Below are 14203 nucleotides of genomic sequence, written 5' to 3' on the forward strand. Positions count from 1 at the left end.
GAGGACTTCAGGCATATGACATGATGAAAGATGAATAATGTTTGATGATGACTCCAAATCCAGACTCTCGATTACAGCTATACAAGAGTTTCTAGTATGTGCATTCATGCCCAAACAACCACTCTTCATGATAAACTTCTGGAACCAGACCCATTACCTCTTCATTACTTTCTTGTGGTGACTGAAAATGCTCCTTCTGAAAATATTTAACTAGTATACCCTGTCTCAGATCATATTCCTCCCAGCATTGATTCAAAATATCAGCACAACTATCATGGCCTAGCATGTAGACTTTACTCGAGAATGACTCAATATTCTAAATGGTTGAGGATTTATCAGTGACTTCATTGATAGACAAATAATTATCAACAAAGGTCCCTGGGTTTGGACTCAAGAAATAGACATCTCCACTTCCCGTTTCTGCATGATAACATAAAGAATGAAACTCATCATCATAATAGCTATCCTCAAGGATACGTCCCTCAGGTTCATTAGAGTTACGAAGGGATAATAGTTGCTTAACCTATTGAGGATTTATCACTTCAAAAAGAGGGTTATCTCTATCCTTAGCATCCTCATAAAATTCTATAGGGTAATACAGAGGATTTAAAGGATTCCATTGAATTTCTATCTCCTGGGTCTGGGATTGTTCTTTAGAAAAGGGAGAGAGATCCTCCTCTAGTGCTACACTTCAAATAAAGCCAACCAAGTCAAATAGAGGACCATCAGAAAGAGAAACTTTTCTTGGCTTACCTAAAGTTAGCAAAGAGATCGTGCATGTTGTACATGACAACATTTGATTGTCATATTCCAAAAGCATAGGATCAAACCTCAAGGGAAATTCATCTTCCCTTACACGTGGGAGTTCATCCCAAAAGGTGACTTGAGGTAATATTTCCTTCTTTTCAACTCAATCGAAGATGCTCATGAAATTTTCTATGCTAACCTCAGGATATGACCTTTATCATCAACTATATATACCACATCGAAAGTCAGCTTCAAAACTTTGCCAGAGCCAATTTGAAACATAAACCCTTCTGAATTATTCTGAAATCTTCTCTTCTTTAAATGTACTGAGTGATAGCTCTTCAGGCTCGGCTTTACACTTCCCATCAGATGTAATTCTCTTTGCTACTCTTGCTAATCCCATGACATGGATGCTTCAGACAATGTAACTTCAGAAATTTTTCCTATGAGGCCGAAGGAATCAAGGGGATAATTCTTGTATTTCTTCTACTAGAATCTTATAAGTCCCTTCCCAAAAATATTCAAATGAAGAGAATTATTAACTAACTATCTTTCTCAAGTATTAATCATCTATTAATTTAGGTCTAGCTTGGAACCCTCCTCTGAGTCTATACAAATAGAGTCGCCAGTCTTCTTGCCAGAAGATGTTTAAAATATTTCCAAAGGAAAGAAAGTACTAGTTTTACGACAATAACAACTAGCTCTCATAAATCTTCTAGTTCGATCCCCAACAGAGTCGCCAAAAATCTATTGGTTGACAGGTTTATCACCTAAATCTATATTCTCAATCCCACAAAGGTGACAAATGTAACCACGGTTGAACTAGTCTAAACAAACTATCTACCTTCAGATGATATTCAATCAATAAAGAATCAAATGAAATGCTTTTAACCAAAAAGCTTTGTAAAGGCATGCATAAAATACAAAACACTATTTAGATTTTTTAGATTTTGAATCAACCAAATCAACACAAAATATTATTCATAGATAATATCTTTGCAGCAACAGAAAAACTAAAACCATTCACCATCTCAAATATAAATTCATCCACTAATAACCATTCAATAGAATAGAAAGCATCCACACATCATCATTCAAAGATTATGAATATCTGAAAGCCACAAGCAATTTATCTATATTCATAATAGTAGAACAAAAATATACTTAAAGAAGTTTTTTTTGCTCTTAAGAGTATAACAAAGTTTTCCCAAAGGATCCCTCAAGATCCACTAATCTACTTATTTATAACTATTACCCCAAGTCTTTTCCATTTTTAAGAAACGATTTCTTAAAGATAACAGTTTTGTAAATGACCATTCTCAAAATAGAAAAAGATCCACTAAGCAAAAAAATCCAAATCACATCACAAGACCACAAGACTATAAAGTCACCAGACTCAAACTCCAGCATCAAGTGTTGGGTATTGTTCTGCAATCTATTTGTCAATCTCTTCCACTATTTCCTCTCCTTCAATAAGTGTCAAAAGGAGATCTGTAAAATCTTCCTCATCAAATATAGTAGCTTGGAAAAAGTCAGTCAATTCCATGATGATATCTTCCTGCAATTCTTCAAGATCCGGCTACACTGGAGGGCCTTTCTTAGCCTTAAGAACCATCTTGTTGAACATGATTATCCCATTTTCTTGTTGCTGCAATCTCACCCTGCAAGCGTTGTTCGTGATTTTCAGCTTTCTCTACAATCTTTTCTAATATAGTGATGGCCTTCCTATATTCAATGAAATCCGTTCGTGCTTTCCATGCAAAAGATCGTAACTATCGGACTATATCCTCTTGTTCTTTCTCTGGCCAATTAAAGTCTGGGTTGTGAAATGGAAACTCGCTATCATGAGGAAAAACCATTCTGATATGAGCGAGCCATGACAAATTCATTTTTTTAGCTATCTTTAATGTTTTCTACAAAAATGGCAGCATTGAATGTAGTAATGCATGCCGCCACCTTTTTCATGTCCTTAATTGCTTGAATGCTATTAATGATGGTAATTTGTAAATCTTGCCTTGGTTTGTTTCTTGGAAGTAGTGCATGACATGGTGTTGTTGATGAGGAAGAAAGAGGAACGACAAGAAGCAATTATTCTTATCAGCCTGACAGGCTCATTTTATTCTAGCGGTGCCCAAGCATTAACTATCCTTTCCCCCACTCATGTATCCACCCAAGCAGGTTACAGAAATAGCCCGAGGTTACATCACTAATATGTCCTTGCTTTGAGATTGGATATGTCCCTTAAAGCTTTGAGAAACCCCAGCCTTAATCACCATATAAAAGATGTCAGAGGATCGGCAGATCGAACAAGTTTGCAATCATCAAACTCTTTCAAAGACAACCACAAGTCCAACTTTCTAATAGTGTCAACTTCCCGCGGACTCCTATAAGCATGTCAAGTGATTGGGTAATTCTAGAAGTGAAGAATCCCGCGACAGAGGTTAAGAAACTCAGGCAAGCAGCGACAAGGGAGGAAAAAAGGGAGAAATAAATAAAGATTTATGCCTTAACAAAAGTTTAAAAATTTATGGGTAACATATAGGCTCTAAATGGGAAATAGGACTAACAAGATGTAGACAAATACAAAACTCAGACCATTGCATGGAAAATTGGGTGATAGAGTCGGGTGTAATAGAAGGAAAGGGTGCTTCTTGGCAGTATAGTGGACGAGCGACTAGGCATAAACCAAAACTAACAAGCCAAAAATGGGAAGAGAAACAAACTACACCCACAACATGCCAAAATAGGACCTAAATATATACATGGCCATAGGGGCCTTATACCAAAGGAGTGTAACACTTTTCAAGCAAAACCATTTACGGGCTAGGAGAAACATATACCTGTGTAGAACAGAGGACTTTAGGCATATGACATGATGAAAGATGAATATCGTTCGATGATGACTCCAGAGCCAGACTCTCGATTACAGCTATACAAAAGTTTTATGTATGTGCATTCATGCCCAAATAACCACTCTTCATGATAACCTTCTGGGACCACACCCATTACCTCTTCATGACTTGCTTGTGGTGACTGAAAATGATCCTTCTGGAAAAATTTAACGAGTATATCCTGTCTCAGATCATATTCCTCCCAGCATTGATTTAAGATATCAGCGTAACTATTATGGCCTAGCATGTAGAATTTACTTGAGAATGACTCAATATTCTGAACTGTTGAGGATTTATCAGTGACTTCATTGATAGGCAAATAATCATCAACAAAGGTTCCTGGGATTGGACTCAAGAAATAGACATCTCAGCTTCTCATTTCTACATGATAACATAAAGAGTGGAACTCATCATCATCAAATTTATCCTCAAGGATACGTCCCTTGGGGTCATTAAAGTTATGGAGGGATAATAGTTGCTTAATCGGCTAAGGATTTATCACTTCAAAAAGAGGGTTGTCTCTAACCTTATCATCCTCATAAGATTCTATAGGTTAATATAGGGGATTTAAAAGATTCCATTGAATTATATCTCCTGGGTTGAGGATTGTTCTTTACAAAAGGGAGGGAGATCCTCCTCGAGTTCTACACCTCACATAAAGCCAACCAAGTTAGATAGAGGGCCATCAGAAAGATAACATGTTCTTGGCTTACCTAAAGTCACAAAATAGCTTGTGCATGTTGTACATGATGACATTTCATTGTAATATTCCAAAAGAATAGGATCAAACCCCGGGGGAACTTCATCTTCACTTACACATGGGAGTTCATCCCGGAAGGTGACTTGAGGTGATGTTTCCTTTATTTCAACTCCATCGAATATGCTAATGAACTTTTCTATGCTAACCTCAATGATATGACCTTTATCATCAACTATACCACATCGAAAGTTAGCTTCAAAACTTTACCAAAGCCAATTTGAAACATAAACCCTTATGAATTCTTCTGAAATATTCTCTTGTTTAAAGGTGCCAAGTGATAACTCTTTAGGCTCGGCTTTGCACTTCCCATCTAATGTACTTCTCTTCTTTGTTGCTCTCACTGATCCCATGACATGGATGCTTCAGACAATGCAACTTCATAAATTCTTCCTATGAGGGCGAAGGTATCAAGGGGATAATTTTCATGTTTCTTCTACTAGAATCTGATAAGTCCCTTCCCAAAATATTCATAGGAAGAGACAATTATTGACTAACAATCTTTCTCAAGTGTTAACCATCTATTAACTTAGGTCTAGCCTAGAACCATCATTTGAGTTTATACAAATAGAGTCACCAGTCTTCTTGCCAGAAGATGTTTAAAATATTTCCAAAGGCAAGCAAGTACTGGTTTAGCAACCCTAACAACTAGCTCTCATAAATCTTCTAGTTTTATCCCCAACAGAGTCGCCAAAAATCTGTTGGTTGACAGGTTTATCACCTAGCTCTATATTCTCACACCCACAGAGGTGACAAATATAACCACAATTGAACCAGTCTTAAAAAACTATCTCCTTACTAATTCTGTACTTATTTTACAAGGTGGTAGCTACCTTTAGATGATATTCAATGAATAAAGAATTAACTGAAATGTTTTTAACTAGAAAGAAAATAAGGAAAGATCTTTTAACCACAAAGTTGTGTAAAGGTATGCATAAAATACAAAACACTATTTAGATTATTTAGATTTTGAATCAACCAGATCATCACAAAATATTATTCACAGATAATATCTTTGCAGAAATAGAAAAATTGAAACTATTCACCATCTCAAATATAAATTCATCGACTGATAACGATTCAAAAGAACAAAAATCATCCACACATCATAATTCAAATATTACAAATATCTGAAAGTCACTAGCAATTTATCTATATTCAAAATAGTAGAACATAAATATACTTAAAGAAGTTTTTTTTTCTCTTAAGATTAAAACAAAATTTTCCCAAAAGATCCCTCAAGATCTACTAATCTACTTATTTATAACTATTACCCCAAGTCTTTTCCATTTTCAAGAAATGGTTTCTTAAAGATAACGGTTTTGAAAATGACCGTTCTCGAAACAAAAGAAGACCCACTAAGCAAAAAAATCCAAATCACATCAAAAGACCACAAGGCTATAAAGTCATCGGACTCAGGCTCCAGCATCATATGTCAAGTGCGGTTATGCAATCTGTTTGTCAATCTCTTCGGCTATTTCCTCTTCTTCAACTAATGTCAAAAAGAGATTTGTAAACTCTTCCTCATCGAATACAATAGCTTGGAAAAATTCAGTCAAGTCCATGATCATATCTTCCTGCAATTCTTCAACATCCGGTTGCAAAAGAGGGCCTTTCTTAGCCTTAAGAACCATTTTGTTGAGTGTGATTATCTTGGTTCCTTCCTCCTACGAGCTCACCCTGCAAGCATTGTTCGTGATTTTCAGCTTGCTCTGCAATCTTTTCTAATATAGTGACAACCTTCCTATATTCACTGAAATTTGTTCGTGCTTTCCATGCAAAAGACCATAACTGTCATAATATATCTTCATGTTCTTTCTCTAGCCAATTCAAGTCTAGGTTGTGAAATGGCAACTCGCCATCATGAGGCAAAACCATTCTGATATGGGTGAGTCATGAAAATTTCCTTTGTTTAGCTTCCTTTAATTTTTTCTGAAAAAATGACAACTTTTAATGTAGTAACACATGTCACCACCTTTTTCATGTCCTTAATTGCTTGAATGCCATTAATGACGGTATTTTGTAAATATTCCAATGGTTTGTTCCCTAGAAGAAGTGCATGACGTGGCAGTTGATGAGGCAAAAAGAGGAATGACAAGAAGCAGTTATTCTTATCAGTCAGACAGGCTCATTTAATTCTAGAGGAGCCCAAGCATGATCTATCATTTCCCCCACTCATGTAGCCACCGAAGCAGGTTACATAAATAACCTGAGATTACATCAGTAAAATGTCCTTGCTTTGAATTTGGAGATGTCCCTTAAAGCTTTGATAAACCCCATGCTTAATCACCATATAAAAGATGTCAGAGGATTGGAAGATTGGACAAGATCATAACCATCGAATTCTTTCAAAGACAACCACAAGTTTGAATTTCTAATAGCGTCGACTTCCCATAGACTCTTGTAAGCATTTTGAGTGATCGGGTAATTCTAGAAGTTAAGAATCTTGTGATAGAGGTTAAGAAACTTAGGCGAGCCCCAACAAGATGGGGGGAAAAGGGAGAAATCAATAAATATTTATGCCTTACCCAAAGTTAAAAAATTTATGGGTAACAAGGATCAATGAATGACAAAGATGTAAACCAGACTTTGCAAAGTGTCGACCTTGGATTAGGATTGATGATTGAATTTTGGATTAAAAGATTGGTTTTATTTGGTATGCTAAATCCTTAAGGATAAGAGAAGAATGATTGTGGAAGAATGGATAGATGATGAGAGAAAGAGAAGGGTGGAGGTTACCTGAAATGGACAAGACACTTAGTATGTGATCTCAAGTTGAGGAAGGAGAGACAATAAAATGTGGCCACTCTTATTGATTGATTGAGATAATTCTAACATTTGATTAAGAGTGTGAGTTCTCAATGGTTCTTGCTCAAATTCGTTGCTGAAACCATGGAGATAATTATGGAAATGATGCAAGAAGGTTCGATGTTTCAACAAGAGTCTTCAATTTTTTGTATAAGAAACTCCATCTCTTTAGGATTTGCTTGAGACTAGGTTTCTTTTCCTTGACTTGGTGATAGATCAACTTTTTGGGATGCTCGAGTCTTTTGGTTATGCTGCATGGATGAAAACTGATTGAAAATTTAGTTCAAGCAAAGACAACAAAACAGAGGTGAAGATGGTGATTCTTAGGAAGAGACAGTGATCCTCGAGAAAACAAAGACGATGAAACAGAGGTGGAGATGACAAACTTAGGTGGGGACAGTAAAATATAGTTTAACAGTGATAAGGTGAAATTTGATAAATTTTGGTTGAATGTTTTGGTAAAATTTTGAAATGTTGGAGTTGTTTGTCTTGGAAAAAGATATCAAGCAATAAATACACATTGGACAAGGTGACGCTTGAGACAAGCATGAAAAGAGAAGGCCTAGATTATGTTGGATTGTTGGCATTAACAAAACCGGTCAATCCAGAGAACCGATATATGTGCTAAGATTTGTCATTGATGTCCAACACTTACCGGTGAAGACACCAATCGGTGAAGTGGTATAGGTAGAGTGGTGTTTTTCAGTAAGAAAAAGTGATGAATTACAAACACACGGAAACAACATTGATAACAAATGATCAAAGGTTCAATCAGCTCAAGGAAAGATAGACTAAGCCAACTGGTCTGTCATTCAGGAAGATCGGTCACTTTGATAATGATGAAGTCACAAAAGGTGACTAAGGCAAGAAAAGTTGAAGTTGTATGCAAACCAAAATCTCATTGGCAAATAGGGGAAGAGACTTGATGCTAGCACAATAAACCAACAATCAAAGGATGAACCAGTAATATAGAAGTGAATTGGCATACCGATACATCGGTATGACAGAAGGAAGATAGGTGATCACCATACATTTTGGAGTGGTGATCGATTATTTAGTTGCGGTGGTGAAAGATGAGTTGGTGAGCTTGTGTCTACACCAAATCACTTGTTGGTAAGGTCAACTTCATTTATCATGCAGTAAAGCATGATTACCCACGGATTTCTTGCTTCACACTTAATTGACTGAAAATGACCTAGAAGTTACAATATTTTGGAGACGCGGTGGTGGAATTTGTTGAGCACTTGGCGGAATTGTTGTAAGGCGCGCAGAGAAAGACTGGGAGATTTTGAATTTTAAATCTTCCAAAATCCATGATTGCTTTGATTGAAGGAATGCCTGAAAGTGTCGACAGAAAATGTATAAAGTGTTCTTGAGTTCATTCAGAAAAATTTGATAGTGAAATTTGCAACAAGCAGATCTTGTTGAAGGTGATCCAAAGTGAAGAGCGGAGAGAGAGGAAGTGATAAGAGGTTTTAGCAGAGTAGAGTGTGTTTGAGGTAGATCGACTAAGTCCAAAGTAGAGAGACAGAGGACCAACAGAGTGCAAAGCCGAAGGATAGAAAACCGACTGAGTGAAGAGCCAAAGGTGTAAGAAGAAAGTTGGTGGTGTGTAGAGAAGGGACAACAGGTGTGGATTGAGTGTGATGCATATTGAGATCTGATCAAGCTATCAGTAGCTAATCTGACAGATCATCCATCTGTTGCTTTCTAACCACTGCAACATAAATCCCTTAACCTGGTGGACTTTAACAGGTTCCTTTTGTAAAATCCCTTAACTAAGTGACATCTTAATTGATGTTCTTAAGTCATTTAATCAGGATACCTTTAACAAGGTAAAGGAACTAACTGGCCTTGAACAAAATCCCTTAACTAGGTGGCACCTAATAGTGTCTTTGTAATCTTCTAACAGGGATGGCTCCTCACCGGGCATACTTCAAAAGAGTACAAATTTTGTGAGTTCCTACTCACACTATGGTTTTCTCCCATATGGGTTTCCACAAGATAACTTATTGGTGTCACTGTCAACTTTTCATGCTTGCATATTTTACTTCAGTGATTAAGTATATTGTTGGATATTAGATGAATGCAGATTTAAGTTAAAAGTTTAATTGTGAAAATTTGATCAAGTGTTTATTCACCCCTCCCCTCTCAGCACCGGTTGAGACTAACAATTTGTATTAGAGCATCAGGTCCTTAGAATCAGAAGAAGCTTAATCAGCTTAAGGAAAGAGCCAAGAGGATGCATAAGGAGGGTCCTAAGTTCTCCAAGGAGAATTACGCATTATGGTGTGGAAGAATGAAACTTTATCTAAGATACCTAGGAGAACATTATTGGAATCATGTAATTATAGAGTACACTGAACCTTCAGGGACTCTCACTCCAGAATAGATCAAGGAAAGGCAAGATAATACTGCTGCTATGGATCTGTTGTTAGCACTCTTTCTGATAATGAATTTGCAGAGGTTCAAGATTTGAAAACAACTTTTCACATACGAAATAAACTGAAGACAAACTATTGGGGAGATCCTAATGTCCAAAAAGCAAAAGTAGACAGCCTGAGAGGAAAATATGATGAGATGAGGATGCAGGAAGGAGAAAACATAGAGCAATATAGCAAGAGGATAAAGGATGTAGTAAATTCCATTAAAAGTGCTAGAGGAAAGCTTGAGGAGGATGATGTGGTTAGCAAAAATCTGAGAACCCTGCTACCACATTATGCCATAAGGGTCTCTGCTATCCAGGAACTCAGATCCATGGGAACAATAAATGTATCTCTTGACTCACTGATTGGTAAGTTGACTTCTTTTGAATTAAGCAATTACAACAATAGTGTACCAAACATTGATGCTTCTTTCAAAGCCTCCATGATGCATGCACCAACAAGGAGAAGGAAAGAAACTGGAAGTGGTTCTACTACCAAAATCGGTGATTCCCATGAAAGTGAAAATCTATTGTTTGAGGAACAGGAGCAAGATGAAATTGAAGCTCTATTGGCAAGAAGATTGCCAAGAGGAAAAGGGAAGTACAAATGTAAATTACCCTTAAAGTACTTCTCCTGTAATAAGATAGGTCATATTGCTTCAAGATGTCCTGACAATGATAGAGACATGAAGGATAATCTTAGAGGCTATAGTGACAAGAGCAAGAAGGATAGTTATCTTGCAGAAGGAGTCATTGATGAAGAATCAGAAGGATCTGATGGACATGGCATTACATTTGTGGTAGTCAAGGAGGACAACACAGAGGAAGGAGATATGGCATTGATTTCTAGCACAAATCGGTGTGGAGAATGGGTGATCGACAGTGGTTGCACTCACCACATTACCGGTGACATAAACAAATTCCTCGACATGGAGGATTGCGATGGAGGAACTGTGAGATTCAGAAATGAACTCCTTGTGCTGTAAAAGGTAAGGGGTCTATAGCCCTGAATGATAAGACAAATTGTGACGATGTCTATTGGGTAGAAGGGTTAAAATATAGTTTGTTAAGTGTTGCACAACTTAAAAATAAGGGTTACCGGTTAGAATTCAATGAAGGAATATGTAAAATAAATGACAAATCAGGAAGTCTGATTGCCACTGGTAAATAGCCAAGAGGCAATATGTTTCATCTAGACACCACCATAGGTAGTTGTCTAAGGGCTAAGGTTGAAGACAGTTGGTTGTGGCATAAAATATTGTGTCATTTTTTATGGTATGATGAAAGAATAAGTATCTAGTAGAATACTGAGAGGGGGGGTGAATCAGTATATTGAAAAACTGATACAAACTTCCCAAAATCAAACTTAGTCAAACAAAGTAAACATATCTCAGTCATGATCAATATTCATAGGAATACTTGACATTAACCGGTTTAACTGTTATGACAACTTTGACAGTAAACAACCTTCAATCTTGTAAACATCAATAATGCTTAATCATAACTCAACATATTCATCTCTCAATGCTTATACTTAACATGCCTTATCAAAAGTTAATCAAATCAACAAATAAGGCCATAGCCACAAAAGCATTCACCACTTGACACAAATGTTTATACGTGGAAAACCCAAATAGGTAAAAACCATGGTGAGATGGGACTCACAAGGATAGCTATCTGAACTCTTTCAAAGTTTGCCCTATTAGGAGCCAAAGCCTGTTAGAGCTTTACAATAAGTCCTATTAAGAACTAATTCTGGTTAGGAATCACCTAATTAAGGGATTTACAAATATGCCTTGTTAGAAGCACAATACCCTATTAGGAGTAACCTCGCTGGAGTATTTAAGAATCCAAGATAATGGACCACCTTGTTAGAGGATTTAATGAGTAAACAAGCTTGTTAGAGTTTACCCGGTTAAGGGATTTTACTTTTGCTGTAATTGTTAGAAAACAACAGGTTTTCTTGATATGTCTAAGTAGCACTATCTTTTCTTGATTAGATCCTTCTAAGCTTCAATCTTCCTTCACTCAAAGTGCAGATCCATTCACTAGTTGGGCAACCACACACTCAACAGGTTTTCTATCAACCTTGCCAACAACCTTTACAAATAAATTCATTGACCTTAAATACAAATCAATTAGGTTGGTAACACAATAAAAACCTAACTCTCATCATTGAGATTACAAACAAGTTGGTTCAATCTTGACCTTTAGAAATCATAACAATCTCTTTACATTCTTCAAGACAATTCCAACTGCTACATGATCACCGCTCCATTGGATTTTGTAACTCATCACATGTTGTGCATTAAATGCAATCCACTTTGCTCCTTCCCTAGACAATAAGAAAATGCACCAAACCAATTTGAATTTATCCTCATACAGTGATCATACATGTCTCCATCATTACCGCTCATCAGATAATAAACCAATAAACTTGATTGGTTAGGGTTTAACAACTGATAGGTTTTATCGGTTACATTACATAGAAAGGTTTAACCCTTCACACCAGCTCACCGGTTCAATTCACAAACTTTACATAAACTGGTTACAACATCTTGTACAACTCTCTTCTTACCGGTTACTAGCCAATATCAAATACAACAATATCAGCAATAACATGAATACCTTTTACCATTTCAATTGACATCAATGACAACATATCATTAATTCAATCTCTTATGCAAAATGCCAAACAAACTCAAAATGCTAACAATCTCCCGCTTTGGGATTGATAGCAATACAAATATCAACACCTCTGATTGCTGCTGAGATTGGTGAATAGGAATCCTGGTTTACATTACCAAGTATTCACCTTGCTCTGACACATAATTCTTCTCCTCAATCGCATAATTCTTCTCCCCCTTTGACAACAATACCAAAGTGAAAGTAAAACATGTAATTTTGCTCTCACTGTGTAACAACATCATTCTGCAACTTGATGCTCCCCTTGTGGAATACATCCACTCCATCAATCCATATAAAATTCTACAAGTAATTCAAGGACTGATGCAATCAGCATCATGTTCAACTGACTTCATGAAGAGGGACAACCCCCAATTGACTTCTAAGATACTCAAAAGTGGTCTTAGGTAGAGGTTTGGTAAAGATATTTGCAAGCTTCTCCTTGGTAGAAACATGCTCCAAGATAACATCTTTACTTTGAACTTTTTCCCTCAAGAAGTTATATTTCAATTTAATGTGCTTAGTCCTTGCGTGCAAAATAGGATTTTTAGAAATGTTTATTGCACTTGTATTAAAACACAACATCTTTATAGAGACTGAGATTTTCATCTTCAAACCTTCCAAAATGTGCTTCATCCACATAGCTTGTGTGCAATTCATATAGTTGCTACATATTCAGCTTCAACAATAGATTGTGAAGTGCAACTCTTCTTTTTACTACTCCATGAGACTAGCCTTCATCCTAGAAAGAATGATCCACCAGTAGTACTCTTTCGGTCATCAATATTTCCTGCCCAATCAGCATCTGTGTATGCCTCCAAGTCAAAATATCCACCATATGGATACCATAATCCATAATCAACAATACCTTTCATATATCTAAAGTTTCTCTTAGTTGTCATCAGATGTGCCTCCTTTGGATTCTTTAGAAATCTAGCCACAATACCAATTGCATGGGCAATATCTGGTCGACTATGAACAACATAGTGTAGTTTTCCAATCATTGGCCTAAATTCCTTTTCATCTATAGACTTAGATGCATCTTCCTTGGATAATTTACAACCTGTAACCATTGGGGTTCCAACTGGTTTACAATCACTCATACCAAAAGTCTTCAAAACCTCCTTCGCATACTTAGATTGAGTAATGAAAATACCATTCTTCATTTGTTGTATCTGTAAGCCTATGAAATTTTTTATTTCCCCTACTAATGACATCTCAAATTCATTCTTCATTTCATCTGCAAAATAATTACTCATGTCATCATTTCCTCCAAATATAATGTCATCTATAAATACTTCACTAACCAATATATGATTGTAAAGTGGAAAATCGCGATCGAACCCTAGTTGCTCTCCCCTCTTCCAACTCCAAGGAGAGAGAAGGGAGATACACTAGGGTTGATGGTTTTCACTTAGGGGAGAGACTTTACATTCAAAAGAGGGGTTGAAACCCACAAGATCCAATCCCACACAAGGCAAGATTGGATGCTAAATGTGTTTCAAGGGGTTAAGACAGCAAGGCTACCCTCTTTTGTAAAGAATGTGCATAGGAGAATTAGGCTAGGAATGCATAGAAAGTGACAAAGATTCGCTTTATAAACTGAGATAGGGATATAGGATGAAGCTGCGGACCTGGAATTAGCAGTAAAATGTCGATACGGCGCTGTCCTGCAAATTTGAGCAAAAGTTGTCAAGACGATGGCGCCCGGCGCCACGGTCCTCCGAAAAATCTACGAAACGAAGGGGGATCTGTTCGTCTCTGCACAAGGGTTCCAGATCTTCAATTTCAATCGCGTACCTGCAACCTACACACAGAAAAGCGAAGACGATTGGGGGGTTAGGGATTAGGGGTTTGCCTTTAGGTCAAACCCCAGTTTTGGAATTAACC

Source organism: Cryptomeria japonica, chromosome 5 (assembly GCF_030272615.1).
Source record: "Cryptomeria japonica chromosome 5, Sugi_1.0, whole genome shotgun sequence".
Classification (NCBI taxonomy): Eukaryota; Viridiplantae; Streptophyta; class Pinopsida; order Cupressales; family Cupressaceae; genus Cryptomeria; species Cryptomeria japonica.